The sequence below is a fragment of the Rhinolophus sinicus genome, linkage group LG16 (genome assembly GCF_036562045.2).
Source record: "Rhinolophus sinicus isolate RSC01 linkage group LG16, ASM3656204v1, whole genome shotgun sequence".
NCBI classification, from domain to species: Eukaryota; Metazoa; Chordata; class Mammalia; order Chiroptera; family Rhinolophidae; genus Rhinolophus; species Rhinolophus sinicus.
In genome coordinates, this window is record NC_133765.1 from 2,129,748 (window position 1) to 2,151,249 (window position 21,502).

The following is a 21,502-nucleotide window of genomic DNA, read 5'->3' on the forward strand; positions in this document are numbered from 1 at the left end:
ACAAGGACTACACCTGGATCCAGATAGTCTTCATGAATCCTAAGTTTCTCAAGATTCAACAATAAGCATCAGTTGAATAAGGCTTTCTTGTGTCAGTCGGCTATTGGTGGAATTGGATCCCAAATCTCTCTCTTATGGCAAAATCTCTGTTTGTCTTACTAAAGAGTGACAGTCCTGACCCAATTTCATGGGAAGAACAGAATAACATAGCCTCCAAAGCCTTGAAGGAGAGCCTAATAAACCCACCTTCTCTTGAACATGTTAACTATCAGATTCCCTTTTTTCCTTTTTGTGCATGAAAAGAAAGGAAATACCCTTGGAGTGCTCACTCAAAAACACAGGGATCAACATAGACCCCCAGGATACTATAGTCAACGAATGGACCCTGTGGCTTAGAGATATTCCTCTTGCCTTATAGCTGTTGCTACTAATGCCCTCTTGGTCAAGGCCACAGAGAAGACTGTTGTGGGATCCTCTCTAACCATCTTTGTGTCTCATGCAGCAGAAGCTCTCCTGAATTCTCATCACACCCAGCATCTTTCAGTCAGTCATCTTACTTCCTATGAAATCCTTTTATTAACTGCTTCCCATATAATCCTTTTACATTGTCATAACCTTAATCCAGCTACTTTTCTCCCTTCTGAGACTGATGAAGCCCCTTATGACTGCTTCACACTGACAGATCACCTCCTGATTCCTCGTAACAATTTGCAGGAGACTCTTCTAGGTAAAGCTGATCTCTCATGGTTTACAGACTGTTCATACTTAAAAATGAAAATGGTAAGTACTATGCTGATTATGCTGTTGTAACCATTTTTGAAGTCATCAAGGCAGCATCTTTGCCTTTGGCCACTTCAGCACAGCAGGCTGAAATGTATGCCCTTATTCGAGCTTGCATTTTAGCAAAGGGTAAAACTGTCAACATTTACACTGACAACAGATATGCCTTTGGAATAGTTTATGACTTTGGAATGTTATGGACGCAATGTGGTTTTCTTATCTCCAATAGAGACAAAATTAAAAATTGTCCATGTGTTTAGGAATTATTGGACACTATACTTTTACTTGATGCTCTAGTATCAAGATTTCAGGACATTCTCAATTGTCACCCCAATAAATTTAATAAAATAAAATTAAAAAAAAAAAAAAAAAGATTTCAGGACATTCTAAACTTGGTTCCCTGGAAGCTAAAGGATATCACCTTGCTAATATTTCTGCTAACAATGCTTCCCTTAAAGGCATCAACAACAGTCAAACCTCTGTCATGGTCCAAAGAGATGTGTCCCCAGTTGATAACTTAGAAAAACTGGCCAGAAAAGAATAACAATTGGCTTCAGAAGAAGAAAAACAAGATTGGAAATCCAACAATTACTGGTTTGATAAGTAGAAGAAACTCTGGTTTGGACCAAATAACAACTCAGTCCTACCAGAAACTAAAAAATTCCCATTCCTAACTACTGTACATGCATTAAACCATTGGTCCACTGATAAAATGGTAGCATTCATGAATCAATATTGGTGAGAAGATATTAACAAGGCTGAAAAAGTGCCCACCTGAGGTATCCCACTGTCCAAAGTACAACCTAGGGAAGTCTGTTTGCACTGCCCCTGGATATTTTAAGTTGCCAGATGCATCATTTGAGGTCTGGCGAATACATTTTATACAGTTTCCTCCATCTGATGGACTGAAGCTTTCCCTTGTAGATGCCTCTACAGTGGCTCAACTCCTGATAGAGAAGATTATTCCTATTTGGCGAACTCCTCTCAAACTCCACAGTGATTGAGGAACTCATTTCATTGATCAGGAGCTACAAAAATCTGTGCTATTTGGCCACTTCTACATTTTCACTGTGCTTACCATTCTCAATCTTCAGGTTTAGTTAAATGCACTAATGGTATTATTAAGACCGAGTTGGCAAAATTTGCAGAAACTCTTCAAATACATTGGCTTAAAGCATTGGCATTAGTCCTTTTAAATCTCATGTCTGCCCCTTTTGGGACACATAAGCTTTCACATTTTGAGATAATTACAGGACACCTTATGCATTTGACTCCTGCTTCTTTTGATCCACAGTGGGTAAAAGGAGACATATTTCAATATTATAAAGGTTTAATTGCTTCTATTGAAAATAATTAAAAAGACTTCATCAAGATGGTGGCGTGAGGTGAGCCTCTGGAAATCTCCCCTGGAATTTACAACAAATTCAACAATATAACTCCACAAAGGACTCCCTGCACAGCAGACGGGCAAGACAAAGAGTCTTACTACTGAATTCACCTAAAGGTGGGCAAATTGTGCCAGCAGGGGAGGAGGGAAGGGAGAAATGTGGAGACGGGGATTCACGGGCACAGGACGCAGACCTACCTCAGTGCTACGAACTCGCTGCATCCCAGAACTACCGGAGGTGCAGGACAGGGAAGAAACAACAGCTCCGTTTATAGCCACAGGGCTGAGGGGGCAGCATATAACACGGCTGAACCCAACGCTCACAGCAGAGACCTCGGAGAAAAGACTGAGGGAACAAGACTGAAAATGGTGGTTTAAACCCTGACTGCTGCAGAGAATGGAAGCCTTAGGCGCTGAGACTAGCTACCCCCTCCACACCCTCCCAGAGCTCACCCCGCTCCCACCTGCACAGTGCTGGAATCGGAACAGTAGCAGTGTCAGATGAAAAGAACAGAATATTTGCAGTTTTGAGAACTGTGGATCGCAGACACAGATGAGCAACCCAACTAATTCTGGCAAAGGGGAGGGAGATGTGGAAGCAGGACCGGCTGTGTTAGTGGTCAACGCCATTGCTCTAGGCCACCACTCAAAATCCACCACACTCCTATCCAAACCAATCTGGAGGGATCCCTGCAGGTGTACACAGAACTGCTGAAACACACGGGATCTGAATCTGGTGCAGGAAGAGCTTTGGAAATTCAAAAGCTCTCTGCATCGCCAAGGGACACGGTGCCCGATGACCCAGGCAAACTATTTAACAAGGAGAAGTCTGACTTCCAGGAAATCCTCCCAATTTGTGAGAAGCTAGAATAGTGCAGAGAAAACATAACACTACAGTGTGAGAGAGAAAACAGGCTATAGTCGGAGAGAAAACAAAGCATTCTACCAACACAAACTGGAAAACAAAAGAAAGACCTCTTCCTATCAACCTGTGGCAGAACCCACTCCTGTAGATGTCTAGGAAGAGAAATAATAAATCATTAATTGCCATGAATAACAAAAGCAACAAGACAGCTCAGAAAGAAACTGAAAAGCCTCCAGACAATGAACTTAAAGATACTGAAATATGTGACTTATATGACAGAGAACTCGAGATTGCAGTTCTGAAAAAACTCAACGATTTGCAAGAAAACACAGAAAGGCAGTTTAATGAACTCAGAAACACAATCAAAGAACAACATGAATAATTTACCAAAGAGATAGATATTTTAAAAAAGAACCAAATAGAATTTCTGGAAACTAAGAACTCAACAGAAGAAATTAAGAATGAAATAGCCAGCTTAGGTAGTAGAGTTGACCAGATGGAGGAAAGAATCAGTGACATCGAAGACAAAAACCTGGAAATGACACAGATGGAAGAAGAAAGAGACTTGAGACTTAAAAGAAATGAAAGAACGCAACAAGAACTTCCTGATTCCATCAGAAAGAGCAATATAAGACTAATGGGCATACCAGAAGGAGAAGAAAGAGAGAGGGGAACAGAGAATATATTCAAACAAATCGTCGATAAGAACTTTCCAAAGTTGTAGAAAGAACTGAATCCTCGAATCCAAGAACCAAATGCAACACCTAATTACCAAAACCCAAACAGGCCTTCTCCAAGGCACATTGTATTGAAGCTGTCTAAAATCAACGACAAAGAAAGAATCCTCAAGGCAGCCAGGGAAAAGAAGATGGTAACCTACAAAGGAAAGCCCATTAGATTATTATCAGATTTCTCACCAGAAACTCTACAAGCCAGGAGGGAATGGAACCAAATATTCACACTATGGAAAGAGAGAAATTATGTGCCAAGAATAATATACCCAGCGACGATATACTTTAGACATGAAGGAGGAATAAAGACCTTTCCAGACATACAGAAGCTGAGGGGATTTTCCAATACACAACCTGCACTACAAGAAATACTAAAGGAGGCTATTTGACTGTCATCAACAGGGACAATTTGTGGCAACCAAAACATCAAAAGGGGGAAAGTAAAGACCTGAACCGGAATATGGGAATGGAGAAAGTAGGCATGCTAAAGAAAATGGAATACTCTAAATATCAAACTTTCTTTTACATAAACTTAAGGGTAACCACTCAAAAAAATCCAGAACTGAAATATATACTGTAATAAAAGAAGAGACAAAGGGAAACATCATAGAATACCACCACACAGAAATAATACACAACAACAAAAAGGCAAAGAAACAATGGAGACACAGCCTTACCAGAAAACTAAAGATAGAATGATAGGAAATCCTCACATACCAATAATCATCCTAAATGCAAATGGACTGAACTCCCCAATAAAAAGACACAGAGTAGCAGATTGGATCAAAAAACTAAACCCAACCATATGCTGTCTCCAAGAGACACATCTCAGCTACAAGGACAAGCATAGACTCAAAGTGAAAGGGTGGAAATTGACACTCCAAGCAAATGGTACCCAGAGAAAATCATGTGTATTTATACTGATACCAGATGAAACAGACTTCAGTATGAAAAAGGTAACAAGAGTCAAAGATGGACATTTCATAATGGTAAAAGGGACTATAAAACAAGAAGACATAACAGTCATCAATATTTATGCCCCCAATCAGGGAGCACCAAAATATATCAAGCAATTACTAACAGAACTAAAGTGAGAAATTGACCAAACACAATTATACTAGGGGACGTAAATATACCATTGACAGCTATGGATAGATCATCCAAACAGAAAATAAATATCGAAATAGCAGCCGTAAATGACACATTAGATGAAATGGACATAATTGATATAGATATAGCACTTAATCCTAAAACATCAGACTACACTTTTTTTCTAGTGTACATGGAACATTCTCAAGGGTAGACCATATATTGGGATATAAAACTAACCTCAGAAAATTTAAGAAGATTGAAATCATACCAAGCATATTCTCTGATCACAAGCCTTTGAAATTGGATATCAACTGCAAAAAGAAAGCAGGAAAAAACACAAATACATGGAGATTAAACAACATACTTTTAAAGAATGACTGGGTCAAAGAAGAAATTAGAGGAGAAATCAAAAGATACATAGAAACAAATGAAATACATCATACCAAAATTTTTGGGATGCAGCGGAAGCGGTTTTAAGAGGGAAATTTATCTCATTACAGGCCTATCTCAAGAAACAAGAATAATCCCAAATAAATAACCTCATGTTACACCTTAAAGAACTAGAAAAAGAAGAAGAAATGAAACCCAAGTTCAGCAGAAGAAAGGAAATAATAAAAGTCAGAACAGAATTAAATGAATGAGAGAACAAAAAGACAATAGAAAAAAATGAATGTGACAAAGAGCATGTTCTTTGAAAGATTAACAAAATTGACAAACCCTTGCCTAGGCTCAGTAAGATAAAAAGAGAGAAGACACTAATAAAAAAAAATCAGATACAAAAAAGGGAAGTTATCACGGATGCCACAGAAATACAAAGGATCATCCAAGAATACTATGAATGACTATATGCCACCAAATTCAATAACCTAGAAGAAATGGACAAGTTCTTAGAAACATATAGCCTTCCTAGGCTGAACCATGAAGAACTGGAAAATCTAAACAGATCCGTCACCAATAATGAAATTGAATGAGTCATCCAAAAACTTCCCAAAACCAAAGTCCGGGACCAAATGACTTCACTAGTGAATTCTATCAAACCTTCAAAGAGGATCTAATACCAATCCTGCTCAAACTATTCCAAAAAATTGACAGTACTCCCTAACTCATTTAATGAGGCCAATATTACCCTGATACCTAAACCTGGTAAGGACAACACAAAAAAGAGAACTACACACCAATATCTCTGATGAATATAGATGCAAAAATCCTAAACAAAATTCTAGCAAATCGAATACAACAATGCATTAAAAAAATTATTCATCACAACCAATTGGGGTTTATCCCAGGGCCACAAGGATGGTTCAACATATGCAAATCCGTCAATGTGATACATCACATAAACAAATTAAAAGACAAAAATTATATGATTATTTCAATTGATGCAGAAAAAGCATTTGACAAGATACAACATCCATTTATGATTAAAACACTTAATAAAATAGGTATAGAAGGAAAATACCTTAACATAATAAAGGCCACATATGACAAACCCACAGCTAATCTCATAATTAATGGTGGAAAACTGAAGCCCTTTGCTCTACATTCAGGAACATGACAGGGCTATCCCCAATCACCTCTGCTTTTCAACATAGTGTTGAAAGTCCTTGCCAGAACAATCAGGCAAGAGAAAGAAATAAAAGGCATCCAAATTGGTAGTGAAGAAGTTAAATTGTCACTCTTTGCAGATGACATGATGCTATATATATAGAAAACCCTAAAGACTCCACCAAAAAGCTATTAGAAACAATCAACGAATACAGTAAAGTTGCTGGCTACGAAATCAACGTACAAAAGTCCATTGCATTCCTATATACTAACAATGAAATCTCAGAAAAAGAAATAAGAAAAACAATTCCCTTTGCAATTGCAGGAAAAAGAATAAAATACCTAAGAATAAACTTAACCAAGGATGTGAAAGACCTATATTGCGAAAACTACAAGACGTTTTTAAATGAAATTGAAGAAGACACAAAGAAATGGAAAGACATTCCGTGCTTATGGATTGGAAGAATCAACATAGTCAAAATGGCCATATTACCCAAAGCAATATACAGATTTAATGCAATCCCCATCAAAATCCCAATGGCGTTTTTTAAAGAACTAGAACAAAAAATCATCAGATTTGTTTGGAACCAAAAGACCCCAGATAGCCAAAGGAATCTTAAGAAAAAAGGACAGTCCTGTAGATATCACACTCCCTGACTTTAGCATGTACTGCAGAGCAACAATAATCAAAACAGCATGGTATTGGCAGAAAAACAGACACATAGACCAATGGAATAGAATTGACAACTCAGAAATAAAACCACATAAATATGGATTGATAAATTTTGACAAAGAAGCAAAAAACATACAACGGAGATAAGACAGACTCTTCAATAAATGGTGCTGGGAGAATTGGAAAGTCATGTGGAAAAGAATGAAACTGGACTGCTTGTGTCACAATGTACCAAAATTAATTCATAAAGGATCAAAGACTTAAGCGTAATTCTTGAAACAATAAACTTCATAGAAGAAAACATATGTACTAAACTTATGGACTTTGGGTTCAAAGAGCATTTTATGAATTTGACTCCAAAGGCAAGGAAAGTAAAAGCTAAAATAAATGAATGGAACTATATCAAACTTAAAAGCTTCTGCACAGCAAAAGAAACCATCGACAAAATGAAGAGGCAACCAACTGAAAGGGAGAAGATTTTTGCAAACAGTGCCTCCGATAAGGGGCTAATATCCAAAATATACAAGGAACTCATGCAACTCAACAACAACAAAACAAACAACCCAATTGAAACATGGGCAGAGAATCTGAAGAGACATTTCTCCAAAGAGGACATACAAGTGGCAAATAGACATATGAAAAAATGCTCAACATCACTAATCATCAGAGAAATGCAAATAAAAACCACAATGAGATCTCACCTCACCCCAGTCAGAATGGCTATCATCAACAAGACAAACAGTAACAAGTGTTGGAGAGGCTGTGGAGAAAAAGGAACCCTCAGACACTGTTGGTGGGAGTGCAGACTTGTGAAGCCACTATGGAAGGCAGTGTGGAGGGTCCTCAAAAAATTATAAATAGAATTACCATATGACCAAGCAATCCCTCCCTTGGTATCTGCCCCAAGAATTTGAAAACATTTATCCATAAAGACATGTGTGCTTCAATGTTCTTTTCAGCTTTATTTACAGTGGCCAAGACATGGAAACAACCAAAATGTCCTTCAATAGATGAATGGATAAAGAAGTGGTGGTATATGTACACAATGGAATACTATTCAGCAGTAAGTAAAGATGAAAGCGGAGCATTTTGACAACATGGATGGATCTTGAGAATATAATGCTAAGCGAAATAAGTCAGACAGAAGAAGCAGAGAACTGTATGATTTCATTGATATGTGGTATATAAACAACAACAACAAAAAAAAACAACAAGAAAAACAAGTGAGAAACAAAAACTCATAGAGATAGACAATAGTTTAGTGGTTACCAGAGAGTAAGGGGGGAGGAAGTTGGTAGATGAGGGTAAATGGATCAAATATATGGTGATAGAAGGAGAACTGACTCTGGGTGGTGAACACACAAGGGGATTTATAAATGATGTAATACAGAATTGTACACCTGAAGTCTGTGCAACTTTAGTCACAATTGTCACCTCAATAAACTTTAATTTTTTTTAAATTAAATTTATTGGGGTGACAATTGTTAGTAAAATTACATAGATTTCAGGTGTACAATTCTGTGGAATCTTGCCTTGGTAGAACAATCTTTTCACAGTGCACTCCAGGAAAATGAAAAACTCAGAATCCACAGTCTGCATCCTGGAGATTTTGTTTACTTGGAAAAGATACCTCAAAAAAGATTCCCTCCAGCTTTGTTGGAAGGTCCCTTACCAGGTACTGTTGACTAATCCCTGTGCTGCTAAACTGCAGGAAGTAGACTCTTGGATACACGTGTCATACCTGAAGAAAGTACCAAATTCTGACGGGGCTGCACACAGTCTGATGACCTGAAACTAAAGCTGTCAAAAATTAAAGCAGGTGATCTCTGAAGGAAATGTATTGTCAAAACAACTGTATCAGATCTATATAACTTTTCTTACTATTGATTCTTATTTCATTTTTCTCTTTCCTTTGGAGAAAATGAGTCATTGTTTAAATTTTCTCAGCTATTGTGGAAGGAGGAAATTTTTCGGTTTGTTGAATCTGTCATCAAGAACTTTGATCTATCTTATATAATAATGATCTTTCTTTCATGATCTACAGGCTTGAGTTCCTGGTTTAAATCCATCATATGGTCTATGTTACGTTGTTCCAATTATGTTTTAAATTCGTGTTGTTATTAACCTCTGCACTGTTACCTGTTAACCCTAAACACAAGCTGTTCCTGATCCATGCACTTTCCCTCTGATGTGAGAAATGACACCCAGAAGAGGTCCTTCCTGACATCAAGGGACAAAAAGACTGAAGACAGAAGACCTGTTGATCAGCAATGCTTTTGGAGAAACATCTTCATCAAAAGGGGGGAATGATAAAGATGAATTGGGACATAAAGGAAACTGATCCGGCTGGGGGATCTATGTGAGTAACTGGACGGAGCTGGGCTCATTTAACTCTATGGTCCTAATTTCCATTTTATAAAACTCTATGGTTCTAACTTCTTATTTCACTGCCTTATATAGCCTCCATCTTAAGCACACAGGCAGGATGTGCACATGGCTCACTAGTTCCACACATTCTGATTCTGCTGCATTTTTTTTCTTTTCCTGAATAAATCCTTTTTGATGACAGACTTATCTAGCTGATGTTATTGTTCAGTCAAAAGTAACTAACTGTTTTTCTCTTTCTGCTTTTAAGATTCTCTCTGTGTCTTTCACCTTTGGCATTTTAATTATGATGTGTGTTGGTGTGGGCCTCTTTGGGTTCATCCTGTTTGAGACTCTCTGGAATTCCTGGGCTTGTAGGTCTATTTCCTTCACCACATGAGGGAAGTTTTCCATCATTATTTCTTCAAATATGCTTTCAATTCCTTTCTCTCTCTTCTCTTTATGGTAACTTTATGATGTGAATGCTGGCATGCTTAATATTGTCCTGGATGCCCCTTAAACTCTCCTGGGGGGGGCACTTTTTTTCTGTTCTGATTGGGTATTTCCTGCTACCTTAATTTCTAAATCATTAATTTGATCCTCTGAGTCATCTAATCTACTGTTGATTCCCTCTAATATATTCTTCATTCCAGTTTTGTAGTCTTTATTTCTGACTGATTCTATTTTGTTTTCTATCTGAATGTTTATGTTTTTCTTATCTTTCTTGAAGTTCTCCCTGAGATCATTGATCCTTATAACCAGTGTTTTGAAGTCTGCATTTGGTAGATTGCTTATCTCCATTTTGCTTAGCTCTTCTTCTAGAGCTTTGCTCTGTTTTTTATTTGGGACATGTTTCTTTGTCTCCCCATTTTGGCTGCTTCCCTGTGCTTGTTCCTATGTATTTGGTAAGGCTGCTATGTCTCCCAGTCTTAGTAGAGTGTCCTTATATAGTAGACATCTTGTTGGGTCCAGTGGTGGAGTCTCCCTGGTCATGCGAGCAGGGTGCTCCAGACATTTCCCCTGCGTGCGCTGTGTGTGCCCTCCAGTTGTAGATGAGCCTTGGTTGCTGATTGCATTTCAATGGGACAGATTGACCCTCAGGCTGATTGGTTGTGAGGCCTAGGTATGACTAGAGTTGAGGAATGGTTATGTAGGGGTGATAATAAGAAGTAGGATTCACTTTAGGAGGGCTCCAGTGCTTGCCCAGTCATCCCTTTGGGTTGTTGTCTTTTGAGGTGGGTGAATGATGCTCCAGCTCGGTCTGAAGGTGGGCATTGAGTGTGCTAACGCTAGGGCCTCCTGGGAGAGGCCCACCACAGGCCAAGCTCAGCCACATCCAGTGCCCTTCCAAGGGTCACTTGACATGAGCCACAAAGCTATTCACAGATGGCTGCCACCCATGCTGGACCTGGAGGTGCCTGGGAGAGGCTAAGCTGTGAACTGAGGCCACCTGTCACTAGTGCCAGGCTTGGGGGTGCTCTGCAAGAGGTATGGGGCTTGCCAATGCCAGATGCTGGCTGTTTGGGGTTTGTGAACCTTTAAGAAATTTTAGAAAAGTCCTTAGTATGAGCCAAGGCAGGCTATTTGTATGGAAAAGCCACTGGAAACAGTTGGGTGGGTCCACAAGTTGAGTGGGGTCTCATGGAATCACCAGGGCTAGACGAACAGTGTTAGCTAGGTTGATGGAGACTCAGATATGGCAGCCACCTCTGTCTGCACACTGGGAAGAAGGAGGCCTCAACAAAGAAACAGTGGAATCTGCCAGCACTTCTATCTGGAAGGAAGCTGCCCCTCCAGCCCTTGCCCTGCAGCCAGACAACTCAGTTCCTCCACGTTTGTCTCTGGCGCCTTTTGAGCTGCTGCCCCAGCACTGAAGCTCAGAGCTAGTGAGTCCATCAGTGAATAAGGCCATGCATGGGCCCTTTAAGAGGAATGCTTGGGACTCCAGCCATGCTCCACCTCACTCAGCCACAATCTCCACTGGTTTTCACAGCCAGACGTTGTGGAAACTTCTCTCCCTGACACTGGAATCCTGAGTTGTCATGCCTGGTTTGGGGCTGGGACCCCTCACTTCTCAGGGCAAACTTCCACAGCTGAGATATCCCTCCCAATTTTTAATAGTCACATGTGGGCGTGGGACCAGCCTGTTCTATTTCCCTGCCCCTTCTACCAGTCTGAAGTGGCTTCTACTGTATGTCCTTAGTTGTAGAGCTTTGGTTCAGCTGGACTTCAGTTGAGTCTCAATGATTGTTCTACAGTTCTGTCATAATTTTGATGTGGTCATGAGAGGACACAAGCACAATGTTTACCTATCCCATGATCTTGACCAGAAATCAACAAATTTTATGTTAAGTTTTCATTTAACATTTTAAGAAATTGCTAAACTGTTTTCCAAAGTGTTCCATTTGACATTCCCACCAGCAACACATGAAGACATCCGTTGATTCTTAAAATTGCTTTAGATGGTAAAATTGGAAGTCTTCAACTTTTTATGTTTGATATTTGAACTGTAACCTTGAAAGAAATCTGTGAAATATCCAAATCACATTGTAGACAGTTAGAAGGAATTATGGAAAATTAGCTGAAATAAATGAGGTTTAGATCAGAGAAGGAATTTGTAGTAAATAAGTGTTCTCAGAGATAGTATTTTCAGATTTGTTAGGAAATTAAATCAACTAATTAAATAAAATAGCTCTCCAGAAAGATCTGTTACATTTGCCATATAGATTGCTCCTTTACCTAAATTTACCCTGAAATTTATATAACAAATACACTGCATTGATTTATATCATTTTTTTAAACTTTCCATATTTTGGAGGAAGGACCATGATATGGGCTTCCTCTAATTTTAGTATTAATTAGTCAAACTGGATGGAGCCCACTCACATATGAGAAACTCCAAGTTGCTTCATTTTGTTTGTGATCTTTAAAACTCCTGATAAGATACACATCACCAAAAGAAATAGGCACAGACAACTCTTGGGCTGCAAATTTGGTTTGGGAACAAATTTAGGCTCATTGTTGTGCAAGTCATGGGTTCATTTATTTATTCTGAAAAACATTGATATGTTTCTTGAGATTCCAAGAGTAGGAAGACATGGGGTGCACTTTCAAGAGAATGACAGATATATCAATGAATACTGCAATGCAGTATAATAAGTGAATACAGATTGGAGGGAGGGACAGGTAGAAAAAAATGGAATAGATTAGGAAATGCATCACAGAAAAGGTAATTCTTGAACTGTTATGTTAAAGATCAGTTGGTATTTGCTAGAGAACCAGGAGGGGGTTGAGAGGAGGTTATTCTAGCTAGATGTTAGAGCAGCAATAAAGGCCTAGAGCTGTGCCACTGCCCCATGTTTTCAGAGAACTGCAAAATCCTTTTGTGTGGCCACAGTGTGCAGGAGGCAAGTAATCACACGAGGCAGGAGAGGACACTGACAAAAGCCTCATATGTCTTAGTGAAAATATTAAGTTATTCTATAGAAAATAGGGGCCTATTAGAGGATTTTTATATAGGATCTAACACTGTAAGATTTGAATTTTATTTAGTTTATTTTTACTATAGTAAAGAAAATAAAAAGGAGACCAATTAAAAGACTATTTATTGTAGCAGCCAAGCTAGACATATGAACTAAAGCAGCAAAAGTAAGGAGGAGGCATAGGATTTGAGGAATGTTAAGTGGGTAGAATCTAGAGTAGTGATTAGGTGTGGATAGCAATCATCTGAGGTCCCACCTGCATGATTTGCAGGACTGAATTTTGGCCTAGGCATCTTCATTTTTATAAACATTCCAGGTGGTTCTAATGCAGGTTGACTGAGATGCTGATCTGGAGAGTGTAAAGACTCACCATACAAAGAAGCCTCCTGGAGAACCATTGATTCTAGGGCTACCAATAGAATCAGTGAAACCAGAGGGGTTCACTGAATAAACAGACTGGTAAATGTTGGGTTAAATTTGCCACTGATCTCTGCTAAATTGGCCCCTCACTCTGGTCTGGCTAACTTTGAAAAAAAAATTACACTTCAAGGATAAATTAAAATTTGTCAACACAGGTAACTAAATTTAATCGAAGTCTATTAGCCCATGTATAAGATTCCAAAAATAGCTGACTCACACTCACCTAAAGTGAATTTCTGTTTCAATACACTGGTAAATCATTATGTGTTTCCACAAACTAGTGCTCTCTGTCTCATCTGTCTGTCTACCTGTGATCTTACTATTGTACCCTTTATACCTGGAACTCCAAAAGATCAAAAAGTGAATTTGTCAAAAATCATTTTGTTCTGGTGTACGTATGGAAAATAGGCACAAAATACATGCTTTATGTTGGTAAAGCTGCAAATATGTTGATGTTTTACTTGCATATTACCATAAGATGCTGAATATATAATTTTTGCATTATGTCAATTTAAGAGTGGAGACTGCTGCATTTTGTTTTGCACAATATCTTTAAATGCAAGAACGCCAGAGTAATATACACTGTTACGTGATTCAGATAATAGTGTCAAATAATGTCTATTTATTTAATAATATTAAATTTCTACATTCATGGCAAGCCTGATAGACATGGTTAGTCTACACTTGATCAACTTTTTATTGTGTCCCCCAAACAGAACTATAAATTCTCTGACTAATAAAACAGCCTACATTTACTTCATGATTGTTTCATGCCAGGTACTACGCTAAGTGCTTTACATGAAAGATTTCATTGACTGTTCACAGTGACCTTAAATTGAACTATTGTTAGTCCCATTTTACAGATGAGAAAACCAAAGCTTAAACCAGTTAAATAAACAAGGTTAAGGCCATGTGATAAGTAATTAAGGAGTAGAGATTTTAACTAAGGTCCAGCTGGGTAGGCTCTTAAACTGATCACATATTATTTCTCAAGTTTCCATTCTATATAAGTAAAGAAATAAGTGAATTTAATGCAATGGAAAAATGAAGAATAGAATCTGGAGTATGAAAAATCCTACTTCACAATGGTAATCTCAGGAATTACCGGCTGGGAATTTACCCCACTTTCTTCCAGGGGTGTGACTATCAATGTTTAATATGCCACTCTCCAGGGAGTAAAAGTCCTGATTTGTAACATTTGTAAATTTCCATGGTATAAATACTCTCACCAACCCGCCATTACAAAATATGGAACTGGGAAGAGATTATGTATTGTGCCTGTCTGTTCCCTCCTAAAAATCATGTTTCTCTTGGTCACTGATCAAGCCCCAGAGATCTTGGATCAAGAAGAGGATACTCGTGCTGTTTTGTGGGAGGACCCAGTGCAGGGAAAGGGATAGTGCTCAACTATCTATAACATAGTGGTGAAATGCAAGTGCCACCAGGCTATTTTTAATTAAAAAGTGATGACAGCTAAATATATTCTCTGACTCTGAAGCTAATAGCTTTCTGACCTAGGCCTCACTCGCTAGACCCAGTCCCCAAACCAGCCCACATTAGTCCCTATGGGACTTCTATTATTGGCTACCCATCTCAACAGATGCAAGTCTAACCAAATCCATGTCTAATATAAGCATGCAAATAGAGAGATTAAAGGGAAAATGCTTCTGTTCTGAATCACAATCCACAGAGGGAAAAGTGAGTATAAGCAGCTATCTGAAAAGGAGGACACCAAAGATCATTGTCATGGAGTTCCTAAGCAGCACAAGATTAATCCTGTCCAGCTGTCATTTATAGCTGTTTCTTTTATCTATTTATTTCTCACATTAAAAAATATTTGGTTAGCTGTCCTATGATGAAGATGGTGTGTATGTTAATTAAAACATGGTTTTTGCCGTCAGACTAACCTGAAGCATTTTATCTGCTTCCAATACCATTTAATCCTCACTAATATTACACACATTTTATAGCTAAGGAAATTGAATTACAAGGACAAAAATTGTAGTTCCTGAACTGAAACCAAGATAGGCCTAATTAGGGCTAGAGTTCTTTACCAAGGTACTTGAAGAGTTTCTCTTCCTACCAGCAACTCTCCTCGCTTCCTCATACTCACTTCTCTTAAGAATTTGCCAATGCTACTGCCTCAATTGGGAAGGATACTCCCTCTCCCTACCTCCATTCCTTAAGTTTATTGAAAATTTAGCCGTTCTTTAAAGCTTGAATCAAGTCCCAACTTTCCCATAATGTTTTCTTGAATGAATCTAACCCAGATAGATATCCCACCCATACACATACTGGCTCTGTAATATGGGCATTACTTTGCTTTGCCTCAGCTGCTCCCTGTTATATAACTTGTTTGGCTTCTTTTCTGTCCTAAAATGTAAATTTTTATGGGAAGATGTTCATTTGTTTTATAAATTGGTTAACAGTACTGTGTCCATAGTTCTAGTGATGGAATGAAGCTCTGAGAATTCTAGAATTGGGAGGAAGATTTAACATTTTGAATGCTTCTTACATGGTGGACCCTAAGCTAGGCATTTTACACATATGATTTTATTTAAGCCTGTATATTTGATATTGCAACTTCCATTTTACAGATTTTTAAAAAGGCCCAGAGAAGTTCAGAAATATGCTAGTACCACATTATTAGATTGCAGCAAAGCTACAACTTAAATCTGGACCAATCTGACTCCAAAGCCCATACCATAGTGCCCTGCAGGTCATTATGTCCATCCCCCTGCGTCTGTGAGAGGAGGCACCTAAACAAAACTCCAGGGAATGGGTATTGTACGCACACCTAACTCAGAAAGTGATTCCAAATGTTCACTTGGTAATACGTTCCAGGTTCTGTTAATCCTATATTCAGAAACTTGTTCTTCTTGTCTATTTTAATTCTCTCTTGCTTCCATTTCATGTCAGTTCCCTTGTACTGTAGGCAAGAAGAAAGAAAACAAGTGGTTACCATTTCTTAGACAATACTCCTACTTGAGCTGGAAAATTCCTACAACATCATCTCAATTTCCTTTATTCTAGCATAAAATACAGCCACATGTCTCTTAGAGTGAAGGTTATCCTAACTGATAGGCTTTCCTACCCCGACAGAATTATGACTGTCAGCAGGAAACAAGAGTCAGAGCCATTAGCAGGACTGGATAATTCATGGACAAATGCTCTTGGATGAAAGATTCATGCTGAAAACAGCTCTCAGAGCATAAAAACAAAGTTCGTGGAGGAAAGAAGAATGTTGGGAACAAATGTGCTTCCTTCCCAGTTACCTGCCATCACCACTTGCCTCAAAATAGACTGAGAGACAGGTTATGGGGTGCAAGAGTAAAGAAATAGGTAAGTAAGCCATGGCAGCTAATTTGGAGAAGCCATAGATTGGCAGGCAGCACCCATGCCCTGGCACCTGGGGAATAAGGGCAGCTGCTTAGGAAATATAAAACACAGTGGAGAGCAGAGAAGGGGAGCCTTTCAAATAAGAATATTAAATGTTTGGAACCCAGTGGCTAAGAAAGACTTTGTCAAATGTCATGCTGAAAACAGGAAAGCTTTCCTGGGCCCTAGATGTGAAGGCCATGGAACAATGAAACAGAGAAAGCCTGTAAGGAAAATAACAATGACATGAATCACTAGCCTGGGGCAGTCCCTTTGAAGTTCTTACAGGAAGCAAAAGAAACAACAGTCCAGCAGCGAGCCTGTCCTCCACACCACACCTCCTTCCCTATCTGCATATTGGGTCAGGGAGGGCAGTGGTAGGGCCAGCTCTCTATAAGAAATCAGAGCAGTGCCTTTCAAGAACAAAGCCTGTTCCATTTACCTGCAGATCAAAGTTTGCTCTTAATAAGATGTGTGTTGGAGGGGGCAGAGAGAGGAATGTTGCTCCTTCTTTCCATTAAAAAGGGATTATGGACTGACTGACCAGGTAAGCAGTGTGATCTGTGAACAGAAACTGGTCCTTTGGAAGTGGGTTTGTGGCTAAACAAAAGCCTTAAGAGACGCAATCAGCAACTGTTCACCACAGCAGGGTGATAAAGCGTGATGTCTGTGTTTGCATGTGTGTGCAAGGGAATATGCTTCACACAAATATTTTCTGCTACTGTTGCTAAGATAGTTTCCACCCCCCACTGGTCTCTCAACCAATCAAAAGGTAGCTGTCCCTCATTGGTTGCTTGGCTTTATCGAATGACTACCATGAGCTGGAGTTGAGCCTACCTCATTGGTTTATTCCTATGGCCCATTGTCAGGGGAAAGCAAATCAGACACCTAATCAATATTTTGCGAAGTGGCGCTAGACTCCTGGCTAAATTTGCATTAAATTTCTCCCTGTCTGTGCCTTTGCACTCAGATAGCATAATATTAACTTCAGAGGTAGAGAGAGAGGCAAGCAATCAAACACTGTCATCTTCTGCCACTTTGGATGTATTTGTGAGTCTAGCTAAAAATCTTGCAATGTCAAACATGCAAAAGAAGTAGTTATAAATAAGATGTAAATCTCCTGAGCAGAAATGTATGTAATTAGGCTAGATTAATGATGTCCCTTCTAGATGCAAATGGAATCAACCTTTCCTTCCTTCCTCCCTCCCTCCCTCCCTCCCTCCCTCCCTCCCTTCCTCCCTCCCTCCCTCCTTCCCTTCCTCCTTCCCTCCCTCCTTCCCTTCCTCCTTCCCTTCCTTCCTTCCTTCCTTCCTTCCTTCCTTCCTTCCTTCCTTCCTTCCTTCCTTCCTTCCTTCCTGTAGTCATTCAACACACATTTATTGAAAATCTATTCTGAGTCAGGTTCCATGGGGGCCCTGAATGTATCATCCTGCCAGGCAAGGAATGGTTCATTTCTGGACTATTCCAAAGCAAAACAGGGTACAGGAGGGCCAGGGTTCATCACATTCTAAACAAACTGGTTCTAAAGGGAATTGGGCTCTGATCATCATCCATGGAATGAAATGGAACCAAAATCCCACCGTTGGATGTATCCTGGAGGGAAACACAGATAATTAATCAAAAGTTAGTCTAGTGACCAGAATTTCCCGGATTTCTACATAAATGTCAGATAAAATGTGGTTGCATAGTGGTCCCGAGGTGGAGAAAATTTGAGATGTTAATAAATTTCCTCTCTTTCACAGAGAAAATAGAAGCAACCAGGAAAGAAATTCCACATGCCCTTTACCACCACTTAGCAGCTCACCTATGTCTATCTTCTAAGCTCCCTCCTCTTATAACAAGCAAAAAGATTGTGTTTCTATTAAACCAACACTTTCATTTATGCACTAGCCCCATCCCCACTCACCAACTCAAGGATCTCCTATAGTTCTCACCTTGCTCTCTTATATCACCAAATTTTTAAAATTTCCATCTCTTCTGATCATTTTCATCATCATGAAAATATGCTGAAATATCCTTAACTTTAAAAAAATAAGAATAATCAAGAAAAAAACACTTTACGGATCCGAGGCTGATGTTCAGCTGAAACACAGTGGTACTACCTTGTTGATTGTCAAATATTGAAAGAATTTCTGGACCTGTTAGTAAGAACTCACTGCCCTGAACTTCCCAAGAAACCCTCTCTTACTTTTTTCAACCTTAAACTCTCCCCTGAGACCTCCAGTACATTCCACAATCCAGCAACCAAAGAGCTAAAGTCTGGATCAGCAGGGCCCTCCAAGACTCTGCCAGACCTATATCCAGCATCCAATCTGATTTGTCAGTGCCTGGGCCACATTAATTAGTATCATCCTTGCTTAGATCCTTGCTTACATTTTCTTCGAGCCATTCCTGTCCCCAGTTATTTTCCTCCCCTTATGCAAAACCCTTGTGAGAGTCATTTATTCTCATTGTCTCTATTTCTCTTCCTCTTTTCTTTTGAACACACTACAATCAAGTTATCTTTCCAATCTTTCCAGTGTTGTAGCTTTTGTTAGGGTTATCAATGAACCTTTGTTTGCCAAATCCAAAAATAAATTCTTAGTTCTTATCTTACTTGGCTTATTAGCAATGTGTGACACAGTTGACCATTTCCTCCTCTTCTCCTTCAAACATCAAATACCTTTATGGTTTTCTTTTACATTCTTTTTTTTTCCACATTCTTTTTTTTTTTTTTCTCTGAGACACCAATCTCTCTCTCAGTTCACCTCTTTTTTTATCAGTCTGCCTTTTGTCCTGCATTGCTGATTCCTTCTCATCTCTTTGACCTCTAAACATAGAAGTACTCTAGTGCTCAGTCTGGGGACTTCATCTTCTTTTCTCTGTACATTCACTCTCTGGTGATCTCTCCAATCCTTTCACATTGAATACCATCTCTATTCCAATGACTGTCAAATTTGTACATCCTGCTTCGTTTCCCCTGAAATTTACACTCAAATATCCAATTGCCCACTCTGCATCTTCACTTGGGTACCTAATACACATCTCAAATTTAAGTTGTATAGAACTGTATCATTGATCATCCCCTCCAAAATTTTCCCAGTCTTCGTCATCACAGTACATGGCAACATGTTTCCAAAATCCTTGGACTCGGGCTTGACTATTATCTTTCTCTCATACCATACCACAATCCACCAGCAAATTCTGTAGTTCTACCTTCAAATCAGATCCAAAATCTGATAGTTTATGACCACCTCCCACCACAGACATTCAAGACCAAATTGCTAACAGGTTTCCTTTTTATTAATTCAGTGGCAGGCAGGTCTCCCTGTCTTCAACTTTGTCCCCCTTGACTATCTCTTCTCCATATACAGGCAGAATAAGTCTCTTCAAATATAGTCAGTTCATAAATCTCCTATGCTCAATGTTTTCTAATGGCTTCCATCTCCTCCAGAATAAAATCTAAAGTCTATATACTATTCTTAGACACTGAAAGGCTAAGTTAACTATGGCACAGCTTTTGCCTTTAAGGAGTTCAGAGTTTATTAGCTAGGTTTACTTTACTCTGTGACCATATGGCAAATATGCTGCTAATCACAAATAAGATTGGGTGAGCTATGAATGATTTATTATACAAATTTAAAAACAAACAAAACAACAGAAACAAAAACAATTTGTGCACAACTTAAATCTTATTGGTCAGCTCTGAACTTCAATGTTTTATTTAAGGGTAGAATGGTCTCTTAATATGTATTAAAATGATTTCATTTTGTCTCCACTGACATCATAAGCTGACATTAAACTGTACAATAGGCATCAAATCCAAATTCCAATGTACATAGGGAATACTGAAAATACCTGTTGAACAAATGGATGCTTAGAAAATAGACTTCTTATTTCTTACATGTGATGATGATAGCTATGAATTGAATGTCTACTGTTTAAAGTATGGTATTTCATATATTTAAATTACATTTTTACCCCAACAACTTATTATCCCCATTTTAAAGGTGAAGCCATAATTTTGTGTTTCAAAAAAGTGGAATGTCTTTTTCAAGTTATCATAATAAGGAGGCAGAGTTTGAGATTTGAACAATGGTCTGTGTGGCTTCAATGCCTGTGCTTTTGCTATTTCATGATGAGGCATTGCATATCTATAAAACTTCTAACATTATAATGCTCTCATTGTTATTATCTTGACAAATGTGTAAAGATTATTGAAAAGTGAGAGGCAGACATGCCTGTCTTTAGTCTACAGATGGGTATGCTAAGGTCCAAAGAGGCTCAAGGTCAAATGAGGCGATGCAAAGCCCAGTCTTCTCTTCACTTCCTCCAGTGCATTTTCATAGCTGCCTCATGCTGTCTTGCTTATGTTTTTCTTCTGAGTTCCAGAACAGATGATCATTTGAGTTCCAGAACAAATTTTCTAGAATCTATAATCCCATAGTTTTTATAGTTCATTAATCATCTTTCTCATACACTATTCTTTAAAATGCCAATTCTGTATCTCCTGGAAGGTAGGAACATAATGTTATTTCCTGGAGATGCTCTCAAGTCCCTGGGAAGCTGAGTCCAATTTATTAAACTTCTAATGTCAAGTTTCAATCAGGTATTTGTTTATAATATGAAAAGAAATCAAAACAATTTAAAAATGTGTGCACTTATGTATTGTGACATAATCCAATAAAGAATTATACTCAGTGTGATGAAAATTTCCTAGATTTCCCTGTAGTTTTGAGAGTTAAGCTTCTATTAACTAGTCAAGACTTACCCCTGTTCATACCAAAAATGTCCCTTTTTGTCAGT